Source organism: Lissotriton helveticus, chromosome 3_1 (genome assembly GCF_964261635.1).
Source record: "Lissotriton helveticus chromosome 3_1, aLisHel1.1, whole genome shotgun sequence".
Taxonomy (NCBI): domain Eukaryota; kingdom Metazoa; phylum Chordata; class Amphibia; order Caudata; family Salamandridae; genus Lissotriton; species Lissotriton helveticus.
The window spans coordinates 1,221,075,451-1,221,093,153 of NC_136061.1; the positions used below are offsets into that span (position 1 = coordinate 1,221,075,451).

The following is a 17,703-nucleotide window of genomic DNA, read 5'->3' on the forward strand; positions in this document are numbered from 1 at the left end:
TTGTGGAGTACGGTTGGGAGGCTGTTGAACTTGCTGCGTACCTTGTGGGAAGACTGTGGTGTCTTATATATCATACGCTTTGGTTTATTTATGACATTCGTCTCTTTGGTTGCAACACAACAGTGATGTGATGGAGGAAGGGTAAGTGAGAGATTGGATGCCTCGGGTTATAATTAGGCAGAAGCTATCATTTGCTCTGTAGGTCTCTTGTTGAGTTAATGGTGATTACAGACAAGCTTCAATCCACCTCCTATGCTGTGGACAGCAATTAAGCCCTCCACGGTATCCATCTTGCGAATCCAGGAAGAGGGGGAATAGGGCACAGAGACGGTAGAGAGAGGTACGAGACCTTCCTGGTTGGTCTGCATTGCAGTAATCATTATACGAGTAATGATTTAGAGTTTCCAATTGTTTGATCTTGCGTGGGTTCGGGCAAAAGTCAAATTTCCCTGGCCTAATTCACATTATTTCGGGAATTTCATGGCACGCTTTTTAGACGAAATTCTCAGATGCCGTTGCACCACTTTGCGCACTTGCTGTAATAATTTACTGTGAATGCACAATTTACGGCTACAATTTACTGCAAACACATGGGAACAAAATAACCTGAAGAGGTATTGTAGGCTGTGCTTTTATTTGCATGCATTCTTCTGCCAATAATTGACGTAAGGTCGCATTTTACACTAAAATATAACACAAAATGGCTGATTTGCATTTTACACAAGTACGCGTAATTTTGCAGTAATATTGCATAACCACACATGCAAATGACAAAAAACTTTCGCACACCCTTTCTTGTGTACATACTGCTTTGGCAGGTTGTTTTCTAAGACCTATTGTAAACAATGCTGTACACCGAGAGGGCTTTGGGTCATCACCTTGCACTTGAGTGGAAGACTTTCTTGTCCATCTCAAGTCCATGCTCTTTATTCAATTACTTTTCTCCCTATTCTTATTTTTGGCCTGCCTGCATCTTTACCAGCATTTTGATTGGATGTGTTGTATCCTTCCACTCTTGTCATGGTGGAACCTAGATGTTTCCTTTTGCACTCAGTGAAGCACAGAGCTTTCCTCTCTCTCTCCTTCTCACTCTCTATTTCCCTCTTCCTTCTTCAACCCCTCACCACATTCCACTTTCAGCCTGAGTCGTCTGTTGCCTCTCCACATCGGTCCACCATCTTCATTGCCTTTTTTAATATCACTTTTTTGAAAATTAATTGTGCGAGTGTCCAAGAACTGCACACTGCCCTCCGGCTGCTTCATTGTTTTGCTTTGTGTGTCATAGCATGAAAATTTGGGGGCAGATTTACAATAACTGGCACATCCCTGTAGATCAGCAGATATGCGCCAGTTCATTTGTGTGACCTTAGGAACCCCTTGCGCCACCATGGATGCGCCGCATTTACAATGCTGCGCACCGTGGCGCACTGAGAGACAGATGCGTGACGCATCTGTCAGTGTAAAGGTGACGCAGTGCTGGAGTCATGTCGCAAGCGCGACACAACTCCAGCACTGCACAGGGGCGGCCCATACCCATAGTGCTGCATCACTCCTTATGTCTGCTACAAGCAGGCGTAAGGATTTGATGCTGCAGGGACGTAAAAGTAACTCTGTGAAATCTTGTAGATTTCACTGCGTCACTTTTACAGGGCTTCCTTGTGGCGAACGCCCACCCTGCATACATTATACCTGACGCAGGTATAATGTAGAGCAGGGCTCTACAACGTTACGCATCTCACTAGATGCGTACATTGTAAATCTGTCCCATGGTGGTGCATTGTTTATGACGCCGCTGCGTCACAGAAGTGTCGCAACGGTGTTGTAAATATGTTGCAAGGGGTTTGTAAATCTGCCTCAGGCTTTTTAAATTATTGTTCTGAAGTAGCCATTGACCATCTTTGAATTGTAAATTAAACTGCAAACAAAATCTACATTTCAACTGTGGAATCATGGAACATACACACATACATTCACGTTCACTGGTGACCATCTAGGAATTTTTTATTTTTATAAAAAGCATTCCAAGATTGCCACCCATATATGTGCATGCATCGTGATGCACCAATTGCCACCTTTTCTCATAAACAAAAACATTCCAAGATGGCCGCCTAAGCCTGAGCATTTGTGCACATACAATGTGAAGCACTAGTGGACATTTTCATTTTTTTGTCAATCTCCAAAAACATTAGCAAAGCTAATTGGTTGGCAATCACATTTTAAGGGCAAGAGTTAATGGATTTGCCAATGCTCCTTGATTCTAGAAAAAGGTAAGGCATGCAGGGACTGTCTGCCTTAGCGTCCTCCAGGAAGACACCCATATGTGGACTATACATTCAAACAATGGGTGCATTTCCTCTTTTGTACTGAGTTTTTCAGTATAGATGAACTGGCGATTATTTTCCCACAGTATGAACATGACCTAAGACAGTTTAATGCCTGGGACAATGCTAATCAGAGATTTGGGGTCAAACATGGAGGCATGTATTGCCCTTTGCAGGCAACTAGGTCAATTGGAATTAGTAAGCTAAAAAAGTAGTCCTCTCCAATCTATACCCTCTACTTGAAAATACTTCCTCTTAACAGTGTTGCCCGTTTACCAAATTTGACACAAGTGAGTGTCTTCCAATCCAGAGCAGATTGAGATACAGAGTGAGTTTCAGTAATATTCTCTGCCTCTAAGTGTGAGAGCTCTAGCATTGACATACACTTTAGATTCAAAATGGCACCCTGAGAAAGTCATACACATGGTGGGTATAGAGAGTGCCGTATATGCTGACAATGGTGAAGACATCACTGGAAGACATGATTGAGACGCCAGCATCATCTATGCAAGGAGGGCACAGCAGTTTAGGCAGGCGCCGCGGGGAGGCTGTGCACACATTCTTGATGAAGATGGCTATGCATATATGCAAAATAGAGATATTAGCAAAGGAAATCACAATATGTATTGCAACCTTGATAAGGATGATGGGAAAGTCAATAGTGGGGTTGAGAACAGTCGGAAAGGAATCTATATCAAAATTGAACCAATGGTCACACAAGCCATTATGGACATGTTTCCTTTGTGGCATTCCTAACCATGTGTCCAAAACTAAACAGAGAATTGTACAGCAATAAAAGCTGTTATGAAGTGTAAAGGCCAAAGACCTTACTATTTGTAGGGCATGTACTTTTCCAATTTCAGGAATAGTGTGGCTGCCCAAATTCGTACACAATTTGCATTTGCACTCCTCCATATGTGAAAAAAATATTGACTTAAATGGATTTGTTCTAAACCCTTAGCTCGGCCTGTACTACTATGTGACAGCAATTAGTGTCTGTGCTACGTTCATCAATCAATCAATCAATCAGGGTTCTTGTAAAGCATGACTACTCACCCGTTAAGGTCTCAAGGTGCTGCAGTCACGCCTGTCCTCTCACAGCTGCTAAGCTGCTTGTCTCTTCAGAACTCTTGTGCATGTAGATGTACCTTAAGTGCAGCTGATGGAATTGGTCTACGTGGCTTTTTTTTTTTTTTGAAAGACCTTTATTGTATAGTTCCGTAAGACACAGCTACATGCCTACAACCCAGGGGCTGGCAGCAATAGTTTGATCAGTTTCCACATAACACAGCCCAGTAGCCGACATCCCTGGGGTTCGGCGGCGTAGTAGAATAAGTCATGTTAAGAACCCCAAATTTCCATAAGGATATCATAGCGGCCCTTTTTTCATTTTTTTCTCAACTGAAACATTGAATGAAACTAAAAGAGCGGAGTCAAAAATCAGTCACAAGCCGTACATAGATCATACAAGTATACACAAATCACTCATATCTGAATCACTGTACAGGTCTTCCCACCGGCCCATCACGGGACATGGCCAGTTCTGTTGGTCTACCTGGCTTTTTGATCGTTTGTAGGTCGAGCCTGGGCAGCGCATGTGCTGCTTTGTGAGGCATACTAAATTCAAGTGTAGACTTGAACTCCAGCCCACTCCCAGCTCATATTTGTCATTGGCTTGTGTCAATGTCCTTCGTAAATGCTGGCTTTTGATTCGTTATTAGGCTTGTTTGTCCCTCCTTAGTACCGCCTTGTCTTCATTTGTAATTTTCCATGAGGATTGGTCCTTTCAGTTCTGTTGTTACACAGTATGTCTGACTGTTACACGGTTAGTTTGTAAGCACAATTCTCTTTAAAGCATTTCTCCTTTTGCAGGCAGGGCATGCATTCCTGCAACATTGAACGTGTCATTCATTTTTCTTTGAAATGAAATAGGTCTAACAATTATTGGCATTGTAAATGACAATACCTTTTATTTATGTGTTAATTATCAAAGCAGATAAATAAAAGGCATTGTCATTTACAATGGCAATAGCTTAAACTCTCACAAATGCGAGACCTGTGCATTGCAAATGCTTGTCTTGCATAAGCTCGGGGCTGCATTCCTACCTGGCTTTCTACCCTGTGTGGCATATGCTGCCTGACCACTGCCCTGTCCTCACTGGATGGTGTGGCAAAACACACTCTCAACAAGAGAAATCTGGCACAATGGTGGCATTAGTCCATCTGTCCAAAAGGAGCAGATCTCTTACACGTTAGGGAGGTTCACTGCTTTAACGCTTCGGGTAGTATCAGGCAGAGAACGCATGCATTCATTTCATTTTATTGTTTAATTGAAATTCGGAGTGCCTTACTAACAATGCTGCTTTATGAGTAAAGTGACAGGATTACCACTTCTTACTAAGAATGGGACAGCAGCAGCATTTGTATTGTATGTGCATCTGTGCAGTGCTCCTTAGCCCGGAAGAGGCACTGAAGTGCTTTGCAGACGTGCAGTTGCTACTCTGTGGGAGGGCTATTGATAGAAGAGTGCCAGTCATGTGACGTACTTACCTTTTACGCCTCTTTGCCTGTGCACGAGTGGAAGGCCTGAAGGATTGGATGCTCTCACCTAAGAGACTCACTGACTCAAGAGGTAATGCAGACCGTCGTTCAAGCATATCCCTGCCACTCACATCGCAGTCCATTAATAGCTATACTGCTCTGTTCAGCAGACATACTTCTTGGCAATCTAATCTTACTTTTAATGGGTCCGCAGCACCACTTCTAGGAGATTTACTGACGTCTTAAAGGAACAATGTCAGCCCTTTCGATAGGCCTACCGTACTTTCATTGGTCCCTACTAGCACTTCCTGGCAGTCCTCATGCACTCTTAATTGGACAGTAACACAACTTTCCAGAGGTCTGCTCTACATTCGGCACCGCTCTTACTGGAAATATACCATGCGTGTGGCACAGTAGACGAAGAATCCTTTCACGGGCCTGCGGGACCTTTATTGTAACACTTTAACCACTTCTTAGCAAGACTTCTGCACTTTAAATGGGACACTACCAAGAATTTTCAGCAGATCTGCTTGCTATGTTTAATAAAACAGTGCTGGCACTTCACAGCAGACCTGATGTCCTCCTAATGAGGGGGTGCTGCACTTTTCGACTGTACTCTCAAAGAGACAGCACCCACAGCTCTCAGCAGGTGTTGCGCACTCTCAAGGAGACGAGTAGGGAAACTTGTTAGCAGGGCTCCATTAGTCCCAAGGAAACTGTATCCACATCTCGGCAAGTCCTCTGTACTGTCAATGAGACACTATTATACACTAAAATAAATATTTATTTGCACCTTCACATACTCATTGGTCCTGAGGAAAGCCAGTTGTAAATAAAAGGCCTGGCTGAAACATGTAGACCACACAGGACGAAGGAGGTCATAATTTACTCCAACGCATCCGTTTGCCTTTTTAGTTGCTAACAGGGGCCCAGTGATTAAAATCTATCCATTTACCCTCAGGTACTGGGACCCACTGTATAGCTTTTAATCATCACCGTTCACACTCACCAACACTGCACACTCAGCAAGTATACCAGCTCCTCAGTAATCTGGAGTCAAAGCACACCCGGGACACATTCGGTGTCACTGTGGGGGGCCCGATGATGAAGCATGCCACCAACTAGGTTGGTGGGTGAGGGCTTCATGACCAAGCCAAATGGTTTGCCCACATATGTACCCATTGAGTCTCCTTTCACAACCTAGCTAGTCCTTCTTGATAATCTACAAATGAGACACTATTGTCACTTTTGCATTACTTTCACAGAGACAACACCAGGGCTTCTCAGCAGGTCTGTATTACTCTCAATTAGACAACACTGGCACTTTTGGCAGGTCTGCTATATTGTCAATGAGACAATACTGGCACTTATGGCAGATCTGCTTTATTGTCAATGAGACAATACTGGCACTTTTGGCAGGTCTGCTTTATTGTCAATGAGACAACACTGGCACTTTTGGCAGGTCTGCTATATTGTCAATGAGACAATACTGGCACTTTTCGGCAGGTCTGCTATATTGTCAAGGAGACAATACTGGCACTTTTGGCAGGTCTGCTATATTGTCAATGAGACAGTACTGGCACTTTTCGGCAGGTCTGCTATATTGTCAAGGAGACAATACTGGCACTTATGGCAGGTCTGCTTTATTGTCAATGAGACAATACTGGCACTTTTGGCAGGTCTGGTTTATTGTCAATGAGACAACACTGGCACTTTTGGCAGGTCCGCTATATTGTCAATGAGACAATATTGGCACTTTTCGGCAGGTCTGCTATATTATCAAGAAGACAATACTGGCACTTATGGCAGGTCTGCTATATTGTCAATGAGACAATACTGGCACTTTTCGGCAGGTCTACTATATTGTCAAGGAGACAATACTGGCACTTATGGCAGGTCTGCTTTATTGTCAATGAGACAATACTGTCACTTTTCGGCAGGTCTGCATTACTTTCACAGAGACAACACCAGCACTTCACAGCAGGCCTGAATTACTCTCAGTGAGACAATACTGGCACATTTCGGCACGTCCCCTATATTGTCAATGAGACAATGGCAGCAGTCCTCAGCAGATCTGCGTTACTCTCAGTGCGACAGTACCGGCCCTTCTCAGCAGGCCTGGTGTCGCACCACAATCACACCCAACTTAAACGCACAAACCTGAATGCGTTGTTCCTGCAGTGACAGATCTAGGCTGATCTCTGCCACCCTAGAACAAGATACCCATACCCACTTCCGCTAGTTGTTCCTTTACTCCCATTGGCTTACTCCTACTCACCCAGCAATGTCACCCCCACCTCCATTTCACAAGAATGGCGAGAAATGTGAGTTTGGGAACCCGGAGTTCTGGAAGAGACTGAGAACCAGACGTCAGCATCCTGCTTGACCCCGTAGGAACTGACTGACCTACAGGGCCCGACACACCCATGGGTGTTGTACAAACAGTTGTGCATCTTAAAGGTTAATAGCAATCAACTTTATTAATGACCAGGGAATGTTTCTGCCCTACTGTACATTTTAAAGGTTAAAACTAATGATTTCAACTCATCATTTTCAACAGGAGATTAGAGAAAATAGTCAGGAGGGAGCATGCCTGCAACTGATGTGGATCTCAGCCTAACTGACCTAGATAACCAACGTTCTGGAATTTAACCATGTGTTACCTGCTAGGTCTTTGCATTTTACAACACAGAGCTTTGGTCAGGAGTGACCCACTCGTCTGAGTGCCGACTTCCAAAGTGGAAATATTGTATGATTTTATGGAGAGTAAGGCTGGGTCCAGTTGTGCAGCGCATTTATTGTGCGCCACACCTGAGCTTGCCATAACGTTGTGGAAGTCTGCTTAAAAAGCGGGAGTGTCTCAGTAATTTTCCTTGCAAGATTTACATTTTCACAATTTTTTAAGAGAATAAATAATGTTCTAAACTTTCCCTCAGGACAATCTTTTGTTTATTGCATGGCAGGCGAATGTTGCTACTGCAGACTACACAGAACACATCTGGGCCCAGATTTTTTTTTTAAATGGTGTAAGGCAGTGCAGCAACCAAAGTTGTTGCATCAAAGGGAGAGAGAAAATATGCACCATTTCTATTAAGATATGGTTCTTTTTTTCTCTACCCTAGACCACATTTGCCTGCCGCAGATGCACTAACGTATACACACTTGTACCATTGTGCAAGAGTGTGTGTATTCTATAAAGCCTAGGGGCCCAAATTTATAAACACTTTGCTTTGGGTAACTTTTTTAACACAAACCTGAGGCAAAGTGTTGTGACAGAATTTGCAAACCATCACATATAGTGGTTTGAGTTGGATTGTAACCCAAAGTAATGCAAAGCTGGGAAATGCGCTGCCTTGTGTTGCTTTGTGTAAATGCCACATTCCATTAGTAGGGCTTTGGCATTCCCATGCAGCCACCCATGGGGTTTTACACAAATATCGCTCTACAAATAAATGTAGACAGGGATATGTTGCAAAATCCTGTGCCTCCTTGAGGCAGGCGTAAAGACGAGAAATAGAAGTAACATAGCGAGGCCCGACACGCTTTTGGGCTTCCAATCAATGCCCATTGTTTAATATACTGACTTTTGGGATGGAGGATCTAGGGACACTCATATGAGGGTAAGGCCAACTACACCGCTTTAAAATTTAACTGAGAGAAAGGAATGAGTGTGTACTCCAAATTACTCTATTAATATTTGATTTTTGCAAGTTGTGCGTATGTATCGATGTGAGAACAAATGTTTTACGTACACACAAATGGTCCTGTGGCAGTGTTTTTATTATTTATGACATTTATTTTTGTGAGGTACGTATAACCAACACATGATTCATCCTGTGGAGCCATACAAGCCTAGGGCTTTTTCAAGGCTGTATATTTCATAGGCAGGGCCGGACTGGCCGTTGCGGGCACCGGGCAATCCCCCGGTGCACCGCAAGGGTGAGGGCCGGGTTTGGGCTCCTGGGGGCCGTTTTTGTTACAGGACCGTTTTTGCAGCCCCGGCAAAGTGCTCGGTCCCTCTGGCGGGGGGGAGGGGCGAGCACTTTGCCAGGGCCGGTTTTCGTTCCCAGTCCGGCCCTGTTCATAGGTGTAAAAGAAATTAAATTAATTTTTATTCACAAAAGTTTCTTTAAAGTTGTATTCCAAATGGTCTTCAGAGCTCACGCAGCGTTCTCTGCAGTCCTGTGTTCGTCACTGTTATAAAGTCTAGAGGCCCAAATGTACAAACACTTTGCTTTGGGTACTTTTTACGCTGCCTTGCGTTACTGTGCATCAATGCCACATTCCATGGGTAGTGCTTTGGAATTCCCATGCAGCCTCCCAAGGGTTTGGATACAAAGATCTCTTTACAAATAATTGTCGATCGGGAAATGCCGCAACATCCTGTGTCTCCTTAAGGCAGGCGTAAAGACAAGAAACGTTTTCATATCTCCTTGTTTATCCCACTTTGCAACATTTCTGCATTGTACAACACACATACAAAGTGAAAAACACCTTCCAATTTAGTTTTCAAACTGCAAGAAATCCCTTCCAGCACAAAACCTACGCTTCCCACAATGTGGACACCCTTGCACTGTGGTTCAGGTGTGTCACAGTGGCGCATGGCAACTAAAAGTGCACCGTCCTAAGGAGAAACCAGAACAGTGCCACATCTTAGTAGAGGTGGTGCTATTTTGTTCTCTCCTGTTCACCCCATCCAGTGCAGCAATGCAACTTGCTGTGCTGTGTTGCACAACTACTATGTAAATCTAGGCCAAGATCTGTACAGAAAGGGGACGCTTCCAGTACAAAAACTATCCTTTAACACTTTTCCCACTTTGTATGTGTGATGTCAAATGCAGCACACTGTCAAAGCTGGAAAAAAAGAGAAATTAATATATTTGTACTTGTTCCTCTACATTGAGGAGGCATAGGGTTGTGGTGCAAATCCCTATCTAGTATTTATTTTGTAAAAAAACATATGTGCTGGGGCTCTTGTCAAGATGTCACTGCAGCTTGCAAAACCAGTTGCCCCAGCCAGCGCTGCCACTGACAGGACTAACACAACTACTACCATCACACACTTACAAGTGTGACAACTGAAACTATTATAGGCCCCCAAATTTATGGGAATGGCTTGCTCTCTAGGTATCAGCCATTTGAATGCTCATTGAATTAATAAACAACTATCATGCTTATCTCTAAATTAGACAAGCAGTGCCACCATGTGGGAGACTGTCATAAGTGACGGTGTTGGAAATTAAGTGCTAGTGCCAAGCACCGGAAGCCACCGGCTCAAATTAAGTACTGCTATCTACAATAAGCACTGCTATCTACAAATGTTAGTAGATAGGGATTTGACTAAAAAAATATGGATTGTTGCACAGAAACACCGTACATCACCCATGGTATGCCCTTTTGATGCAAAGTAGCTCAAATAAGTGTGTAGCTCAGGTTTGTGCTGGATAGTAATTCCCACTTCAAACTTTGCACCAGGTGTGCATCACAAAAGGTTAGTAAATCTGGGCCCTGGTTTCTCAGCTTCAGGATAACATGTCTGCTAAAAAAATAAGTTCTAAAAAAAGCAACACCATTCAGTAGTCATAAATTACAGAAGAATTTATGTGAGCTACAAGTAACCTAATAAGGAAGTATCACACAGGATTACACACAAGAAGTAAAACGAGAAGATGAGCGAGGTCCCCCACAGTTCATTAATGTACATAAGAGCAAAGTCTCATTTTGACCAGGAGGAAGGAATAGCCATGAAGGCATTACTGCAGTGACAAATAACGACCAAGTGCTAATCTATTTTATTTTTGATATAATCTAAAGTCCTTTACATATCTGGATTCTTGTATCTTTTAATGTTTAACAGTTCACTCTGAGTTCTGAAGGTTTAACAATCTGACACAGCTATGGATACCATTGGATTATCCCACGCACTATGCAAAACATTTGTTTTCTAGCAAATAGCAGCAAAAAACATACGTTGGCAAAGTAATAGGTCTCACCTACAAGTAAGTAAGCTATTGGCTTTATCAATGTCTTTTAGCCGTGTTGTACAGCATGCCTGAAAGTTAGAAAAAAACAGTATGATGAAGCCAGTACTGGCTGTGTCATAGCAATTCTTTTACTGATGGGATGGGAGAGGGCAAGCAACAACAAAGCGGGAGGGGGTGGGAGGGATGGGGCAAGAAAACGCAATGCAGGAGGTCGACGTGAGGGAGTGGGCAAGCACCAACAATGTGGAAGGGGCAGGAGGATCTACACAAGCAACAACAATGTGGGGGATGGGGCAAGCAACAACAGCAAGGGAAGGGACAGGAGGCATGGGCAAGCAACTACAATATGAGGGAGGGGGGGGGGGTTTGGACCAAGTAACAGCAAAGCAGGAAGGTGACAGGAAGGACAAGGTAGGCAACAACAAAGTGGAAGGGGATCAGAAGGAAAGGTCAAGCAATAACAATGCGAGAGGGGAGGGAGGGCAAATAAATCAAGAATAATGCAGGAGGTGAAGGGAGGGATGGGGCAAACTAACAATGCGTGATGGTGTCAGATGGAGGGGGAACGAAACTAAAGTGCAAGAGGAGGACTTGAAGGATCCAGCAAATAACATAGCAGAAGGATGGCGGGACGGGCAAGCAACAACAACTTGTGAAGTGGACGGAAGAATGGGGTGTGCAGTAATAAAGCAGAAGTGGACAGTGCAAGCAACAAAAATGTGGGAGGGGAACAGTCATGAGTTCATCTGTAGAAGGGTTGGCAGAGGTTTTACATGGGCTGCTAAAATATTAAAACGTGTCCACCTTTGTTTTCAGTTGATGTCAGAGTCTATTTTTCACATGTGGCAATAGAGAACAGGATCACTGAGTGCCCCAGCACTCAAATCTTTTACTAACAGAACATGGGGAACAAGACATTTGATTTAACAAGGAACAAAATGTGGAACATCACAAGAGTGAGCATTGCCACTTTCCCCCTGCTTTTGGTAATTACATAACAACAAATGCAAATTTCATAGTATATTTAATAACATGACTTTACTGTCATCGTGCCTGGTTTAATGATTGGACTTCAATGGTAGTGTAATCCCCTTAAGAACTTTGTAGCTGTACCCACTCATCTTTTTGTGTGTGGCTGGGCTCGAGGGGCATGAAAATCCAGCCAGTAGGGCGATTTTGGGAAGGGGCAATTAACAACGCGAGAGAAGGTGTGATAAGCAACAACAATGCAGAGGGCGGGACAGATGGGATAAGCAAAAACAACTCGGGTTTGGGACAGCAGTACGTCAGAGGCCCCGATTCACTGAACTAACTTAAGACAAAATCCTAAACGTACTACATTTTTGGTGTTCACAGAAGGCACTTACTCATTTTGGTATTCACAGAAGGCACTTACTCATTTCGGTATTCACAGAAGTTAGGAGTCCTAACTTTAAGACTCCTAAATGCCTTCTGTGAACACTGAAAGTCTTAAAGTTAGGATTTTTCTCAGTTTAGGAGTAGTAAAGTTAGGACTCCTACATAAGCAGAATGGTTTAAAAATACCACGTTTGTGCCCGTCTCTCTCCCCCCTGCCCACTCTTGCCTTCTGTGACACTCTTTTTCCCGCCGCTCGCATCCCCCGTTGCCCCGCCCCCGCTTCCCATTGGCCGCCCCGCTCCCGCCTCCCAGCTGCTCCTCCCTCCGTCTCCCCCTCATATGGAGGCCGTGAGGTGGTGAGAGGAGCGACCCTTGACCCTGTGACCAGGCAGGTCGCTCCCTCTGCCACCGCGCAGACCCCTGTGCACCGCTGCTACCGCTCCTGTTGTCTGCTGCTTGCAGACTGGTTTGCTGTTCGGTTTTTCACTGCCCCCTGTTGTCTGTAATTTCTGACTGGTTCTGACCTCACCCTCATTTCCACTTGTGCCTCCTGTTTTTTTTCTTTTGTTTAGCTGTGCCGCTATGCTCGTCTCTCTCACCCCTGCCCCCTCTTGCCTTCTGTGACTCTCTTTTTCCCCTGGTTCACATTCCCCGCTGCCCCGCTCCCTCGCTTCCCATTTGCCGCCCCGCTCCCGCCTCCCAGCTGCTCCTCCCTCCCTCTCCCCCTCATATGGAGGCAGCGCAGCGGACGCGCGCAGTGGGCGAGCCGCTGGCGTGCCTAAGGCAAGCCCGTCTGCGCCCGTCCGCACCTGGACCGTGCCCAGCGCTAGGACCCCTGGCCCTCAACATTGCCACCCAACCCGACGGAACTACGACGCCGCCACCCTCCGCGCACTCAACATAGGCCGGAACCCCGCCTGCCACGAGCCACCCTGAAATGCACCCACGGACCCTTCACCTGCAAAGCCTGCAAATTCACCAGCCTCCGGACCTGCACCGCAACCGCCAGACCAGGCACCAGCAACAACCACCTCAAGTGCATCCTGCTCAACACCCACTCCGTCCACAGGCATGCCCTCGAACTCTGGAACCTCCTCGACACAACAGCACCGGACATCGCCTTCCTCATGGAAACCTAGATGAACGCCTTCTCAGCCCCCGACATCGCCATAGCTATCCCGGATGGCTACAAGATCACCCGGAGGGACCGCGCCAACCATACCGGAGGAGGCATCGCCACCGTCCACAGAAACACCATCCGCATCACGACCAACTCTGACGACACCCTCACCGCCGCCGAACACCTCCACTTCCAGATACACACTGACCCCAAGACCACCCTCAGAGGCACCCTCATCTACAGACCCCCGGGACCACGCACACAATTCAGGGAAGCCATCGCAGACTTCATCAGCCCGCTCGCCCTCACCTCCTCAGACTACATCCTCCTAGGGGACCTCAACTTCCACCTGGAAAATAACACTGACAACAACACCACCACCCTTCTGGACAACCTTGCCAACCTCGGACTCAAACAACTGGTGAACACCCCCACCCACTACATCGGCCACACGCTTGACCCAGTCTTCTCCTCCAGCAACCACATCTCCTTCAGCCACTCCACCAAACTACACTGGACAGATCACAGCTGCGTCCACTTCAACTTCAGAAAAACCACGACTCACCACTACCCGCAGCAGGCTCCCCGAAGATGCTGGAGCAAGATCATCACTGACCAGCTCACCACCTCGCTGAGCCAGAACCCTCCCACCACCACTACGGACCCCAACGAAGCAGCCCACAACCTCACACAGTGGCTCACCAACTGTGCCGATGCCCTTGCACCACTGAAGAAACCCCCCAGCGGACCCGAAGTAAGAAAGCCTCGTGGTTCACCAACAACCTCAAAGACTCCAAGAAATCCTGCAGTACCCTCGAGAAAGCCTGGCGCCTCGACCAGTCAACAGAAAACATGACAGCCCTCAAGAAAGCCATCCCCAAACACCACCAGCTGATCCGCACCACCAAAAGGGCAGCATTCAGAGAACGACTGGACAACAACACCCACAACAGGAAGGAACTCTTCAGCATCGTAAAAGAGCTCTCCAACCCCAGCGCCAGCAACAACGACATCACGCCCTTGCAAGACCTCTGCGATTCACTCACCTCGTTGTTCCACCACAAGATCGCCGACATAGACAACAGCTTTGGCGCCCAGACCACGCAAGCAACCACCGAACCAACGCCCCCCACCACCACCCTCTGCACCTGGACCCCCATCAGCACTGAATACACCACCCACATGATGAACACCATCCACTCCGGCTCCCCAACCGACCCCTGTCCACACCACATCTTTAACAAAGCTGACTCCATCATCGCAACCCAACTCCAGAACATCATTAACAACTCCTTCGCATCTGGCACCTTCCCAGAGAGCTTGAAGTATGCAGAGATCAGCGCCCTCCTGAAGAAACCCACCGCAGACCCCACGGACCTCAAGAACTTCCACCCCATCTCGCTCCTCCCTTTCCCCGCTAAAGTCATGGAGAAGACCGTCAACAAACAGCTGACCGCCTTCTTTGAGACAAACGACTCCCTCGACCCATTGTAGTCTGGCTTCCGAGCTAACCACAGCACCGAGACCGCCCTCATTGCAGCCATCGACGACATCAGGTCCCTGCTCGACAATGGGGAAACTGCTGCCCTCATCCTCCTCGACCTATCAGCCGCATTCGACACAGTCTGCCACAGCACCCTAACAACCCGCCTCCACCACGCCGGGATCCAAGGAAAAGCTCTGGAATGGGTCACCTCCTTCTCTCCGACAGAACTCAGAGAGTCCGCCTCCCTCCCTTCCGCTCAGCGGCCACCAAGATCATCTGCGGTGTTCCTCAAGGCTCCTCGCTCAGCCCCACCCTCTTCAACATCTACATGAGCCCCCCTCGCAGCCATCGCACGCCAACACAACCTAAACATCATCTCCTACACTGACGACACCAAGCTGATCCTCTTCCTCACCAATGACCCTGCCACCGCCAGAGCCAGCCTCCAGGAAGGAATGAAAGACGTCGCGGAATGGATGAAGCTCAGCCGTCTGAAGCTGAACTCGGACAAGACGGAAGTCCTCATCCTCGGACCATCCCCTCCACCTGGGACGACTCCTGGTGGCCCCCTGCACTGGGCACCGCCCCCATTCCCACAGACCACGCACATAACCTGGGTTTCATCCTGGACTCCTCCCTCACGATGACCAAGCAAGTCAACGCCGTCTCGTCATCATGTTTCAACACCCTGCGCATGCTCCGAAAGATCTTCCGGTGGATCCCCACCGAAACCAGAAAGACGGTCCCCCAGGCCTTTGTCACCAGCCGATTGGACTACGGGATTGCACTCTACACTGGAACCACAGCCAAACTACAGAAAAGACTCCAACGCATACAGAACGCTTCTGCACGACTCATCCTGGACATACCCCGTCACAGCCACATCTCTGCCCACCTGAGAGACCTGCACTGGCTCCCCGTCAGTAAGAGGATCACGTTCAGGCTCCTCGTCCATGCACACAAGGCTCTCCATGACATGGGCCCCAAATACCTCAACAACGGCCTCACGTTCTCACACCCACCCGCCAGCTCCTATCCGCTAGCCTCGCCCTCCCCACCGCAGAACCACCACTGGAGCAAGATCTTTCTCCTACCTGGCGGCCAAGACATGGAACTCCCTCCCCACCCAGGACCATCTCTCCTTCAAGAAGCAACTCAAGACCTGGCTCTTCGAGCATTAGCAGCACTCCCTCCCTCCCCCCAGCGCCTTGAGACCCTAGCGGGTAAGTAGCGCGCTCTATAAATGTGTTTGATTGATTGATTGATTGACAAAAAGCCGCTGTACATATTTTGTTTTCCAATTCACCCATCAAGCAGGTATTTCAGTACCTCCAGAAATAATGCACTTTCCTACCCAGGGTAAGCAATGTTGAGAGTTGAGAAAACAAAAGTAGTGCTTCACTGGCATACACTGTAAAGTGGAGCTAATGGGTTTAGGTGTGATTAAATCAATCTGGCCACCTTGCAACCACCCTGTCTTGCTTTAGTTTGTCGGTTATTTTTCATATTCTTAACGTTTTATTTTTTCCAACCCCGAGGCTGCACAATTAGAAATTGAGTTCCTGAAGAATGCTTGGAGCTACGGACGGAGCCATCAGCTGGGCATTACATGCTTTGGACTCCTTGGCTGCCTCCTGGCCATGGGATTGGCTGGGCGAATAAGGTAGCGCCGGATCGATGCCTTTTCCTTTTTCCTCTGGGTCCTGGTGACAGGGCTGCACCTGACTGAGCACTACCTGCAAGCCAATACTCTTGCCTGGATGGACACCTTCAAATTGGGCGCCATGTCTGTTTGCTGTTTGGTCAGTTTTGCCGCAGCTGTTGCCACCCAGAAGCCCACAGGACAGCAGGGACTGGGCGCAAAGGTTTCTCTCTGGGGATTCCTTGACCCCATTTCAAAATACTGGTCTAGTGAATTCCTCTCATCCATTGCAGTTTCTGCCGACTCCTCCTAGCATGCTCCAGATGATGAACCAAAACATTTACCACACTCACCACGCGATCCTTCCCTTCCTCTCTTCGTGGACGCCTGAATAGGGCGTTTTCCCTTGGCACCATCCCATCTCTGGCCAGAGCATATTCAGGTTACCTGTTCAGTGTGAATCGACCTTCATCCCAAATCTTGCAGTCTAGGGAGACCCCTGGATCTGATTATTTCTCGCTCCTGTCCGGCAGCTGCCCCTCATCTCCTATTCCCTCGCCATCTCCTTCCATTGTAGGATCAATCACTTCCAGCTCTGGTTCCTTTCTCTTCCGTCGCCCCCTAATCAGTCCAGCACGCCTCAACCTAAAGCGGGAGAAATTACGTTTGTTTCCTTCCCATTACGAAGCACGACAGACTCCGACTGTCCCGGACGAGACTCTCCTCCCCGACAGCAGAGGATTTTCATCTGAGCTCCTCTCATTCACTATTCAGCGTGGTGGGCATGTATAAACATTTGTCAATGGGCAGAGGATATACAGTGAGATATCCAAAAGAAAAGAAGACAGTTCTTCTCATTCGTTCAACTGCCAGGTGGACACCACGACCAAGGGATACCTGGAAGAGTCTGGAGGTTGGCGAGGATTTTTTGGGGAACACCTTCATTCGTGTGATGCTTGTAGTGAGCCTGGCTAAAAATGCTTCATTAACGTCTGCCTACCTCTCCCAGGCCCTGCGCTGAGGGACTCCAGCCAGCTAGCCTCTTCGGACTATCTGCCATAACTTGCTGTCCTGCAGCATATACATGCACTGCCTCAGTTCTGGCCTGGAGCCACATCATCACTAGGAATTGCTGCTGTGTGAAGGGAACGCTGCTGTTTGCAGGGTGTTAAAAAACATTAGGAGAGAGTCACTCGGGCACCGTTTTCTTGAACTTTGCAGATTTGGCAATGTGCAACATACTGGACGTC

General features: G+C 47.2%; 1 pseudogene; it reads left to right on the plus strand.

Moving 5' to 3' along the window:
* Nucleotides 1-17,474, plus strand: part of LOC144824230 (transmembrane protein 201-like) — a 109,372-nt pseudogene extending 91,898 nt beyond the window's left edge.
* The last annotated feature ends 229 nt before the right edge of the window (nt 17,475-17,703 follow it).